The sequence below is a fragment of the Cygnus atratus genome, chromosome 3, assembly GCF_013377495.2.
Source record: "Cygnus atratus isolate AKBS03 ecotype Queensland, Australia chromosome 3, CAtr_DNAZoo_HiC_assembly, whole genome shotgun sequence".
Taxonomy (NCBI): domain Eukaryota; kingdom Metazoa; phylum Chordata; class Aves; order Anseriformes; family Anatidae; genus Cygnus; species Cygnus atratus.
Window position 1 is genome coordinate 106,595,244 of NC_066364.1, and position 13,033 is coordinate 106,608,276.

Consider the following 13,033-nt stretch of genomic DNA (forward strand, 5'->3'; position numbering starts at 1 on the left):
CCATGAAGAGAAATATTAACAGCTGCAAGGCTAGGCAAAAACAACCTAACCCATCTGTAAAGAAAGAGAAAAAAGTGGGGGGAGGGGCATGCTGCAAAGGTCCATGGAGTAAAAGAGGCTGAGGAGCCTGCCCTGTGGGAAAGTGAATAATTGTAGAATAACAGGTCTCAAAAGACAGGAAGACCAACGAGAAGAGACAGGAAAAAGTTTAGGTACAGGCTGGAAAATGCTTTCTCTGGTAGAATGCTCAACAGTTTGGCCATTAAGAGACAAAAATCTACTTTTTCCTGACCCTATTTCTCACTTATAAATCGTGTGTTCCCAAAAGCCTTCCCAAGAAGAATCACAATTTCCACCAAAAATTTCAGATTTCTTGACTCATTAAAGACTGTCCAGAAGAAGGGGTTGAATTTCAATTGCTCTGTGGAAAGGCAAACACAGCTTTCAGAATAACTCTATCATTTCCTAACTGACAGCAAAACAAGTGAGAAAGTAAAGGTCCTGCAATTGCTGGGCCAGCTACACTCAGCGGTGCTCACAGATCTGTCTCCCTCGTAGTCCAGGAAGACCCAAACAGGAACACAGCATCTTCGAGAAGTTTCTTGTCTGAAGCCAAAAGAAGTCCGGTGGCTTCCTTCTGTAACACAACTTACAGGTTCACTTGAAATAATGAAACCACTGGAAAGATTTTATTCTCTCACCAGGATGTTTTGACGTAAATTCTAGCTCTAGTCAAGAATATCTCCCCCTCCCATTTCAGCTGACTGACTCAGAGACTGCTGTTCCTGGGATCACCATATAGCCGATGGAGACAGATGAGTTTTTCTAAAGGGGAATTTCAGACCACTTACATTTAATTTCCTGCTCTCACTTGCTCTCTGTTGGAGGGTCCTTCCCCTGATTACACAGTCTGTGTGCCTAAAATAAGGAAGTGACAATAGCCTATTCTCCTTTAAAATTCAAAGGAATTTCCCTCATGCCTTAAAGGTGATGCCTTAAAGCTCAAAGCAGTGATGCCCCATTTAATTCTAATTGGTGTGCTGGCTGGGCATAGTGGCACAGCGTCTGTGCCTGGACACAACATTGCTACACCAGGCATCCTCCCAGGGGGAAAGAGAGGACAGACAATGTAAATGTTTTAATACAGCTCCTTTGATTTTGAGTATATTATCAAGAGTCTTGCATGCCCCATATTCTTAAACTATAATGCACGGATTTCTTACTCTGTGTATTAGACTAACAATCGTGCTTCCATTTAGCATTAGCAAGGATGTCAGTTCTATTTCAGTGAAAGTCTCATTAATTCAGGGTAATTTATATAGGACTTAAAATGTTTTTAAGTAGCTTCCTGTAATGAAAGTGATTTCTAAGCTTCCTAGAGTGATTATATGTTCATTATCACTTTGTACATGCTTTGGCATGTACAAAGACCCCATTGCTTCAGAAAACAGCACTTGAATGTAGGAATTTAAAATGCAGGAATATTAAGGATTTAACATACAGGTATCTGCAGAATCAAGACCACTACATAAATATCAGCTGTATCTTTTGAGAAGAAATCTAGAGTTATTACTCTGAGTTCTCTTAGGCATAACTTAAAATGTAAGACAGCATGCTAGAAAGCAAACTGGTATTAACAGTTCACATTGCCTCTCAGTAAAGGAACAACTGTAAGTTTGCAAAAAGAAAATAAACACAAGCGAAAAGCAATTCTGTATGTCTTAAATGAGCTAGAAAATATCAAATCAAAATGTACTAATTAAAGGAAAACTTTATTAGCCATTATTTTATTTTATGGGCAGAATATAAGTGTAATAGGATAACAGTGAAGGTAAATAAATGTATCACATATGTAAACCACATATGCATATATTTCAGTCTTGGTAGAACTGACTAAGCAGCACCATCAACTCAGAACAAAGTTTGCACAGTCAGTTTAGAACAGAAAAGGCCCAAATCTACATTTCTTAGGACCTAAAAATTATGATGGAAATTAAGACGTATGGGCAAACAGAAGCAGCATTAGTCTCTGAACTAGTTACTTTTACATAAAAAGGACCACAATGCCTAACTCTACCTTGAAGTCTTAGAAATATTAAAACTGCAAAATTTCTCTTTGTGGTGTTCTACCCAGAATAGGCGGAGTCTGGCCTTTATGCCACAAGATTCCAAAAGAAGGCTGAAAAAAAAGACTGACAGACAACCTTTAGGAATCAAAACTTCCATTCTATGTAGAAAAATCCCAAGTCCATTTGCAAATTAATCAGTTGAGGGTTCTGCATTTTCCACTAGCTGCTGGGCATCCAGAGAAATACACAACAAAATGTGCATACAAGGAACAATCATGATGCCATCCTACAGGTGCATTAAACAAACCTGGCTTACTATGAGTGATTTTTCTTCTGGATTTGTCCTACTTTTCAGCCTTTATAATCTGATAACCCTTACAGAATAGGTGCCACATTGCCACGGCATTTCACTGACAACAAAAGTTCTGTTTTAGCCCTTGACAAAGATGTTCCCTTTATTCAGTTATCCTAATCCACTTTTAAGGAGATGTTACTGCATAGAAAATTCTTTGCTACAGTTAAACAGCCCAGAGCTGTATTGCTTTTGCTTTGCAGTCTCCATTTCAATCTGTATGATGCATTTCCATGGAGATTTCCAAGGGGAGAAATATCCCTGCTATGTCAAATCTGGAGATGACAAACATTTTCTTTCCAATATTTAAGAAAACAAATCCAGAAAGAACATCGTGTCCTTAAGCTACTTATCTTGATTCACAGTTCCAGCCTCCTGTCTGATCTTAGAAAAAGTTAACGTCTTTGAGCTTCAGTTTCCTGTAAATTAGTTATAACAGTTCTTCCCTTCTGCCACACTTTGCCTGTCTTGTATGCTTCAAAGGTATGGTCTTCAGGACATGGAGTCTCTTACTAAAATTTTGCACATCACTTGGGGGGAGGAGGGGAATGAGAAGGAAGGGGAAGGAAATGTTCATAGTTTGAGTTCTGTAAATGAGTTATACACTGTTGCTCACACCAGTTAATGACAAAATAATAGTCTTCTATGAGGCTGGTAACCTCACCAACTCCCAGGCTTCTGTAAGATATTTATCCATTTGTCTCACCAGATGCCACTAGTGCTTTCAACTACCAGTGATTAGACCTCAGCATCTGAGCTGATTTATACCAAGTTCAGAACAGAACTAGCTTAATTATGGTGATATGTCTGCATGTTTAATCAGATACTGCTAAATAAACGATTAAAACAATTACCTGCATTTTGTAAGACACTGAATACACACACGTCAGCAGCAAATTGTTTTCAAACATTGCAGGTGATTTGGCTTCTTACTATAATAGTTTGGGGAAAGCTGTACACACTGGCAATAAACTGATCTAAGATTTTTTTCTAATAACACATGGCAATCTTAAATAGCTGGGACTGAGATAAAAGAAAGGGAAGCATCTAAAGAAAAAATATGGGGCAACCACACTATTTTTTTCAAAGGAATTTAACTCCTTTTTTTTTTGCCTTAAATTCTTTTGTCAACATCTTACATTTTGCACCAGTATAAAACGGACAACTTCTTGTCTAAGCTTGCAATAGTATTTCTATAAGGTTGAGCATCAGCACATTTTTATCATTCTTTTTTTAAGTAACTTCATCAAAGTAGGATTCAGTATATTGAGCCTAAAAAACAGTCTAAGATTAAATGCTACAAAAAAGCTTCAACATAATATTCCGTTTTTCCCCTAACATTGCAATTTATACATTAAAGAAGAATTGAAAGAAAAAGGTAATTTTATTTCTCAGGCTTGACCTTGTTCTCATGCTTAGCTTTTATGGGTAATATTCCTAATCATGTTTTAAATGTAATGCAGACCAGAGGTGAAATGGCAGTTAAAGAGTAGGTTCTATAGTTATATAATATATAACATATAATTTATCATCTTTTCCTGATTTGTATGCAAAAGTATGAAATTTACTAGCCAAAAATTACAAAATCATCTATTCCCCTTTTCTTATTTAGAAATTAGGATTGTATCCCTTCTTTACTGTTGTCTCCTCACCTGTATCTTTCTTCCGTTTCAACCCCATTAGCTTGTTTTCTTATTGTTATATTGTCAAGTACATAGCATGGAGAACAAAAATCCTGTAAGGAAAATATCTAAGGATGTTTGAGAAAATGAAGACACAAAGCAATAGGAATCCTTTGAGCACTATTTTTCACAAAGGTTCACTAATAAACCGATCACTGCAGGGCTCTGCAGTTTTCAAAATGAAAGAGAGATGAGAATGTTAAAACAATTCAGTGTATACTTTAAACCGTAACACAGTACATTTATTTTGGCATTTAAATCCCTCATTTCCCCAAGGACAAACTGTGCACATCTCAAGTAATGATGCCCAGATGGCTCTACAGATATGGCTTAGCAGTTAAGTTTTTGCTGGTGCAAACTGGCAAATTCACTGATCTCTCTTATTCTTGAAAATTCACAAGCTATTTCATCTACAAAATATCATACCAACTTCAGTAAGTCTTAACAGTCTGCTTAAGACCAGTTTTTCAGCAATAATATTTGCCGTTATGATTTTGAAATTTGCTTTCCAGAAATTTGCAATATTTATTCAAAATACATTGCTTTGCAACCATTCATGTCACTAAGCTTGTGAATAAAAGAAAATCTCCAAAGGGTGTGAACACTGTGAAAATGCATGTGCTTACTAAGTCAAATATTTGCAGGTTTCTTTTCAGCATTCAACAAGCTTTAGTGTCAACACATTTGCAATCACTGCAATTAGCAGCAAGTGAGGCTTCAAGACTGTGATGTAGGGAAATATCCCTTAAGCAGGAAGAGACCTTACTTGACTTGCTAGAATGATTAGGAGATAGACTGGAAGTGAACAAGCAGCGCATGGTGTTTCTAAAGAGTTATATAAGTTTAGCAGAAAGAGCTGCTCTGTTAGTTCAGTTAATAGAACATTCTGTTACTCTCAACTTGCTCTGTTGCTGTGCAGAACAAAAGAGGAATATATTATTTTCCTTTAAACAGAATCAAGGCCTAGCACAAGAAGACTATATTAAATAATTACATTATTATGAGACTGGATTTACTGCCAGAATTGCTAGGACTCTGCCTTTATTGTCTTTTTGAACACAGTTGCACTATCAATTCAATGCTATAATCAGTACATATATTCAAACATAGATCAGCTTATATGGCAAATGGACACATCCTGACTTCAGCAGTAAGGAAAGGGATTTAGTATTTATTTTATCTGTAATCACAATTGAAAGTCTACAGGCAGACGAAATTCACATATTTATTTTGGTCATCATATATATAACTCAAAGATGAAGATACCTCCTCTTTCCTTTGTATCACCTTGTATCTGAGCCCATAGCAGCTAATATATATCTAGTTCTCGTAATGACATAATAAAAATGATGGACAGGTGGAGTAGGGGGAAAAGAAAGAGTGAATGAGCATTTCAGTCTTTGCAATAAAGCTTAAAAAGGCAAACCTCTCCTGGAATTAGGAAGCAACATATTACACCAGGTAATAACTTCATTTTCTCATAGGAAAAGCATAATTATTCACAGAATGCAAACTACTGGAGTCATTCAGGTTGCTGTATCTCCTGTGATTTAAGGCTAAATAGCTCATGAGTTTTCAAATGAAAGAAGGGCTTTCTTTTATTCATTTGAAAACACAATCTTGAGCAAGACAGTGACTGGGCAGAGCGTATCAGGGTGAGATTATCTTCCCTCTTATTTTCCTATTATCAATTTGCTCAAAGGAAAATTACAACAGAAAGGTCATCACAGTGAAGAAAATAGCTTAGGGTTTTCATCTCCAACAAAACCCCAAACCTTGGCATTTACTGTTAAAATCTAGTGGACTTTAACAGTAATCCTCCTGAAAGCGCTAGTTTTAATCTTACTGCCATTATAGCTGTTGATTTTCTCCCTTTCTATTTTTCATTTATATCCATTCTGATTATTTAATGAAAGGATGATAAATTATTGACCTTCAGCTCACAGGCTGTCAGGTGTAGCATTTGATAATGTTCTGTGATGGGACACCATGCTGTGGGGTCTCCAAGTATTGTATATTAACCTTCTAAACTCAAGCCATTTGAAGAATGTAAATTGTGCAATTTCTCTTGCTGTACTTTTACCTTTTACTAATTTATCATGAATTATATTTCTGAGGCCAGTCAATAGCTGGAATTTTGTTGGATTTTTTTCCACATTTGAAGCATTTTCAACATTTTTCTGATATGGCACAGATTGCTTAATGGGAGACACATGAAGGTGTGTCTGATCACAACTCTGTTGTATGAGTCAATACAACAGTATGATCTTTGTTTTGTTGTTGTTGTTGTTTCTTTTCCCTCTAATTAAATTATCCTTTTCTCAACCTGTGAGCCTTTTTCTTTCCCATCATACTTTCTCCCCTCCTGCTCTTCTCCCTCCCTCCCCTTTGAGGAGCGGGAGCGAGAGAGTAGTTGTGGTGGAGTTCATCTGTCCATCAGGGTGAAACCACTACATTCCTTTTAAAAATATATGGAACATATAACAAATGAAATACCCTCTATACCCCAAGTTTGATAATTCTCTCTCTATATAGGCAAGATTACATGAGATCTTTCAGTCACAACAACACACTGATTTCACATCCAGGTGATATTCCACAGGAGTTTCAAGACTTTTCCATTGTCGTTTGCCACAATGGAATTCTCCCTATCCTTACCGTCATTATCACTACTGGGGAAAAAAAAAATTACAGTAAAACATGATTTTCTTTGCTCTTTCAGCATACCAACCAATTCAGATCATTCTGCACCAGCAGTTTTCTCTTTTCCAGCAACTGTCATATTCCCAATACTTGTGTCACCTTTGAACTTCACCAGTGGTACAAATATTCTTGTTAAGCCAACACTAGAAAGAGACAAAAGGAAATAGATTTCAGACAGGATTCGTTTCTCAATGACTTCTTGTTTACAGTTCAAGTTTGAGACACACCTCTTAGCTATTTTTCATCCATACATTGTAGAACATTTTGATTTTGTGTCATTTTAGATCTTAATGAGAAATGTTGGTAGTATCAATGCATTGTCTCATCGAATTATCGATGTTTTCAATTCATCAGGACCAATAGTAACAGACATTTCTAAAGCAAAGTATCTAGCACTATTTTGTCCAGGATTGACACCAGACTGACAGGCCAAGAAGTACCCAGAATGGTCTGTTTTAGTGTATTTAAATGTTGCATACTTGTTTTCTTTCATTTCAGGAATGTTTCTTATAATTTTGAAAAAAATCCTGAAAAAAACAACATCAGTGATCCATAAAAGCTCTTTGCGAGTCATTTAGATCCCTGGATGTAAAATATTTACCTTTAATCTGTTGCTGTTTAAGAACCTTCTGAATTGCACCTCCCCTTCTATAAAAGATGAGACTCCAGTAGCCATTTGATAACAGTCTCAATAAAGCACAGAGGGACATACATGTAGTGCTATGAAAAACTGGATGGGGGGGAGGGAGGGGTGAGAGGCATGTGACTCAAGGTTTATTTTTCTATTCTTTTAGGCCCTTCCTATTCCTTACAGAGTGCTAACTTCATGTGTTCATGAAGTTAGTTATGTTTAACTGAATCAGGCTTCCACTTCTTAAATTATGTAAGTGAAGAGTGAACTAAGCAAAGTACTGATTGGCTTAAAATGGCCAATATCTGCCCCTTGGCCAGGGAAACAAGATAATTAAGCTTGCTCTCATTTCCTCTCTAGCCAGGTCATTTTTCTTTAACATGAGAACTTGTCATGCAGAGCATCTTGACTGTGGGTTTGATCATGAATTTATAGACACTTACTGAAATATTCCAAAGCAGTTCCCAGTTATCCTTCCTATTTTTCTTCTGCCCAAATTCCTAGCTAATAAATTGAGCTATGGCTAGTAACAGTTTCAACGTTCAGTAACTGGCAAATGTCAGACACATTTTGTCTCTAAGGTACCAGTCATTTGGCAACAGGATATGCCATTTTGGCACAATTTGCCACTTCCTCTCCCATTTTTCCTCACTTGCTACTTCATGATCATAATTTTTACTCTTGTAATAAAGTCCTCCCCCTCGGGTTTCATTAATACTAATACTAATAATATCAATCAAATTAATGTCTATAAATAAGTAATAATTCTCTATTGTATTACCAGTGAAGCCAGCACTAGAATTTTTTTCAATTTCTTTGATTGGTTTTGTGAGCTCATGGCTCTGTTTTGGATTTGTACTTCATTAGTTCTACCATTCACCTTCTACTTTCCTTTGTTATTTAACATTCTTCTAGTGCCTTTTGGATTTGTTTTCAGAATTATTCTAGTAAAAAACAGGCCTCCTCATCACAGTTTCACCAACTATCCTTCACCCATGTTTTGAAGGGGGTTAGCACTCAAAGACTAATCGCCATTCTCTGAGGGCTTAGTTACAAATAACATACTCTGTTACTCAGCAAAAAAAACTGAAAGATGATAGAATAATATTTTCAGAATGAAATAATGTAATCTTTATTCAGCAAGTTCTATTAGGTAATTTGGTTTCAGAATAGCAGTTGGGACCCTGGGGACTCAACAAATATTGATTACTTTTCCACTGATGCTAGGCATGCAGTTAGTCAAGTGGTCAATACTATCATGGGTAAATATTTCAAGAGCCAAATAGCATTCAGTATATTAGCAAAGAACCTCACTTCATTGTGATGGATAATTATATGATACCTGTCAGTATTGTCACACAGGTGAAAACAGAGTGCTTGTTTAAAAAACAACAACAACATACTATTTTACTGAGACTGTTGCATTGGGTAATGCCTACATAGATAACCAAATCTCTTGAATAGGATGGGTCAGTTACTCTCCAAAAAGCAATGAGAGACTCATTCACAAGTGCCCTTTCAACAGTGAGTTCACATGAGTTGGGAGAGACTCCCTGAACTGCTCTTTGGAAGATTTCTTACATCCAGCTGGCCTAGTCCTATTTGACTGCTCCAGCGCATGCATGCTACATCACTGTTTATTATCCCATAATGTGTACATAGTTTTTTCTATCTTTACTATGTACAAAAGGCTCTCCTTTGTGATCATTTCCACATTTACAAAAACAGTTTCTAGTAGCTAGTTACAAGCATCTTACCTATGTCCAGTTTGGTCAGTTCTGTAGCAGAAACCACCCAGACTCTCTAGTACAGCCAGGTGCTCCACTCAGTTCCTACACTGATTAACACTGGCGCACTGATACACACAAATTGCTCTAGACTCAGCAGGAGTTGCCTGAGGGAACCTCTAGGGCTTTTTCTGAAACTCCTACCTGAAAAGCTTTTGTAGCAAATAGTCAAATACTTTTAAGGCAGTGGTTACAAGTCAGAAATCACCTCGTCTCAAGTCAATCTATGGTCTCAAACAAGTTGCTAGTCACATCTAGGCAAACACTTCTATACCAATGAGATCCTGGGCCACCCAGGGAATTAGTAAGTCGAGTGCACTAGGTGTGCATACAGGTACAGCCCTGATACATAGCTACACCACAACTGCAACTATAGTACAAATTTAATTTTCATCCTTGTATCTCCCTTATGGCTTAATTTCAATAGCTTTTGGCACAGTATGATCCATATTTTTTTATATTTTTTGATAAAAATAATTTACTAATAATTATATATAATTTCCATTTCAAACGTCATCCGTCTTAATTACATTTACTCATAACCCATATTGAATCTGTACCATTCTTTTCTTACATCCACTGGAAACGGTTCAAACAAACATTTTTCTTTCATGCAGTTCTTAGAATGGACCATATTATGCCAAAGATTATTTTAAATGAAACCTTACCACTAAATCAACACACAGTTCTGAAGAGGAATTAGGGATATTTCATAGGCAGGGATCTTTCTTTCAACTGATAACAAGGAGATATCACTTGTCATGCAATAGATTCATTCCCACTGTTCATGGAATTGGGAAGTCAGATTTACAGGGTCGGGTGTTTTTGTACATAACTAAAGACCATTAAATGTCTAAGTGTTTACAGCAAAACCAGTATACATAAGTTCATGTGCAAGTTTGTGCAAAAACCTGCTTTTTTTCATACCATAGCAATAATTTATCAGCGTTACAAAACAGAAACATGAAAATGCTGCACTCATTAGTCATCTTTAACTTTCCATGTTTTATTATATACTTACTCCTTTCCACTCAGGTACACTGTTTAGTTTGTAGATTGTATGCAAAACTGTAATTCAATAAAAATCAATCTAGCATTGAATTGTAAAATAACTACATGGGTTATTGCTGTGTCCCTTTATTCTGATTATACTATTCCTTAAAGCCATGCAAGCCAATGCCCAGGTATAAATACAAAACATCAAATACAAGTGTTTGTGTGATACATATGTACATGTCTTTAACAGGACTTCCTGGAGGTTTGAACTGATTTGAATCTAAGAGCCTCATTCTTTCTCTTCCAGCAATCTCATAGTAGAGCAGAAACAACAAGAGTTAGCATTTCAAAGTGAAATGGTAATTAAAAGTAAGTTCATCATAAAGTGCTTAATTTCTTGAGTGGTATTGACCATTCTAAATAGGTAAATCTGAAAAATTCTCTAGAATAAATTACAAAGAAAAGGGATACAAACAAAGACAAGTCAGAATTTAAAAACAAATTGTATCAGGCCATTTCCACTGTTCACTAGGATTAGAAATCTAGCATATATTTATCTGACAGAAACAACAGGAAGACCCTTGAAGAGACAAAAATGCTAGGACATGGGTACTTAAAGCTGCCCTTGATAATAGATGCCCAGTAGGTTGTGAGTGCTCTTCTTTGCATCACTTATTTTTGTGCTTGTTTGTTTTCCCTCTCTTACTTTCAAATATTATACTGTCTTTATCTTGACCAACACATTTTCTCGTTTTTGATCTTTCTATTCTGTCCCTTGTACTGCTGGTGTTCAGGGAGTGAGCAAATGGCAATGCGGGAGCTTAGCATCTGGCTGGGGCCAACTCACCACAAAAGGTAATACTGTATCTTCATCCCCTTTTTCCACCTTAAATGCTTTACATACTGCTGAAATTAGTAATTTCTCTAAAGTCAGAATGAATTTAGGAGCCACATTGGCAATATTCAGATTATCACTACTGAGCTGCCTAACTGGTACATAATGACGTGTTTTAAATTTTGCTGCCAATCATCCTAGGTACTGGATGTAATGACAGAAAACATCGACTACTACATTTTTTTTTTCCTTTTTTTCTTTTCCTTTTTTTTTTAATCTGGTCAGAATTTAGCTCAAAGCAAGATTTGGTTCATATCTGAATATCTCCCAAGTTCAGGAGGATCAACCCTTAAGTTTTCACACAGTTTCACTCTATTTAAGAAAATATCAAGCAAGCAAAAACAATAAAGTCTAGACTGAATAAGAGAGTTGTAAAAATGAAGGAGATAAGCAAATAGGGACCCAAACTTTATATCAGACTCAGAGATCTTTATATCTCAGTCATCACATTCTATCTGAATATAGAGAAACTGTTGAAATGGACTACTGAGGGTAACATGACTAAACCATAATAATGGAATTTTCCATTTTCCATATTTCTTCTGGCTTAGTTTTTTCACCCACTTCATAGTGACGACACTCATTTGAATGTCCCATACACATTCATTCTTTTGTATTCCTTATGGGAGGTGTTTTGAAAGACAGGACACACAATTCTTTGACTTTGCAGGGCCTTTGGGCGGTACCAGTCCTGTTCCTTGGTATCTAGTGTTTTCTGCAAAGAGCACGAGTTAGATATAAAAGCCACGCCTACTTAATGCATAGGGGTATCATGTGCAAATCCTCCTGAAAGCCTCTCAGGAGGCTTCATAAGGTAGACAGAAGATGAGGCCCACTGGCTGATACTTTCCCTAGCTTCACACAGCAATGTCCTTCTTGTTTCTCAGCAGTCAGAAATATTTTCAGAATCAGAAATTCTAATGGCTATAAGGATCTCACAATTAACATTCTCTGATGAGGCAATATCCTAAGCATACCAAAATGTATAAGGATCATTTACAGAGAGAGCAAAAAGTGTAAACTAGGTTTTAAAGGCAAGACATTTTTAGCATGTTTTGCTGATTACAGCAATTTTCAGGAAGCATTTCATTCACTCTACTTTCTGTATCTCTATCAGTACATATGGTTACTTTTACATATAGATCTAGAAATTCAAGGAAAAAGAAAAGTAACATATGATACAACATGAAATCCAGCTGTACCAAGCATGCTTCAGCCAAGGTTGCCACAGTGGTGTTGCAGGTGAGTGTATTGTAGAAATGCCTGAGATCAACTGAGGAGTACAAGCAGACTGAGATAGCATTTAATGCAAGCTGACTTTCCTTTATGATTTCTCTTGACACTACAACAAAATAAAGTCATAAAAATATCCATAATCTAAACATATCCTAAGTAATTCTGGGATACTACAATTAAATTCCTTGACATTTACAGAAAAATGCTCTCTTCACTTTGCTTACTTGACCAACTGGTTGTTTTTAATGATGTAGATTGAGGGCTGCTCCTAAGAAGCATTTCAAAAATGTTAAATGCTGACTTTTTGTTTTTAACCAAATTAAGCCTCCCTGAAAATTATTTTGATGCTTTGGCTGGTTCAGTACACACTGTCCTTGTTTTGAGAGGACACTCAACTGCAGACACACAAAACAATTAGTGACATTAAAATAAAATACTGCAGTAAAAAACATATAAAACATCTTAACATCATAGTAAGCCTTAGCTTTGCGTCTAGCTTTTGGTGTTTGGTATGCAGAGAGGAAACCATAACTATGTTTTAAATGACTACTAAAAATTAGTTTGTTCAGCAGGAAACTTTAGGGAAGTCTGGAGGGAAATGCTGTGTACAACCACTGTGAAGTTTGAGCCTCTAAGGAGTGATAATTAAGAATCTTCTCCAGAGAGTAGGTGCTTAGAAGCA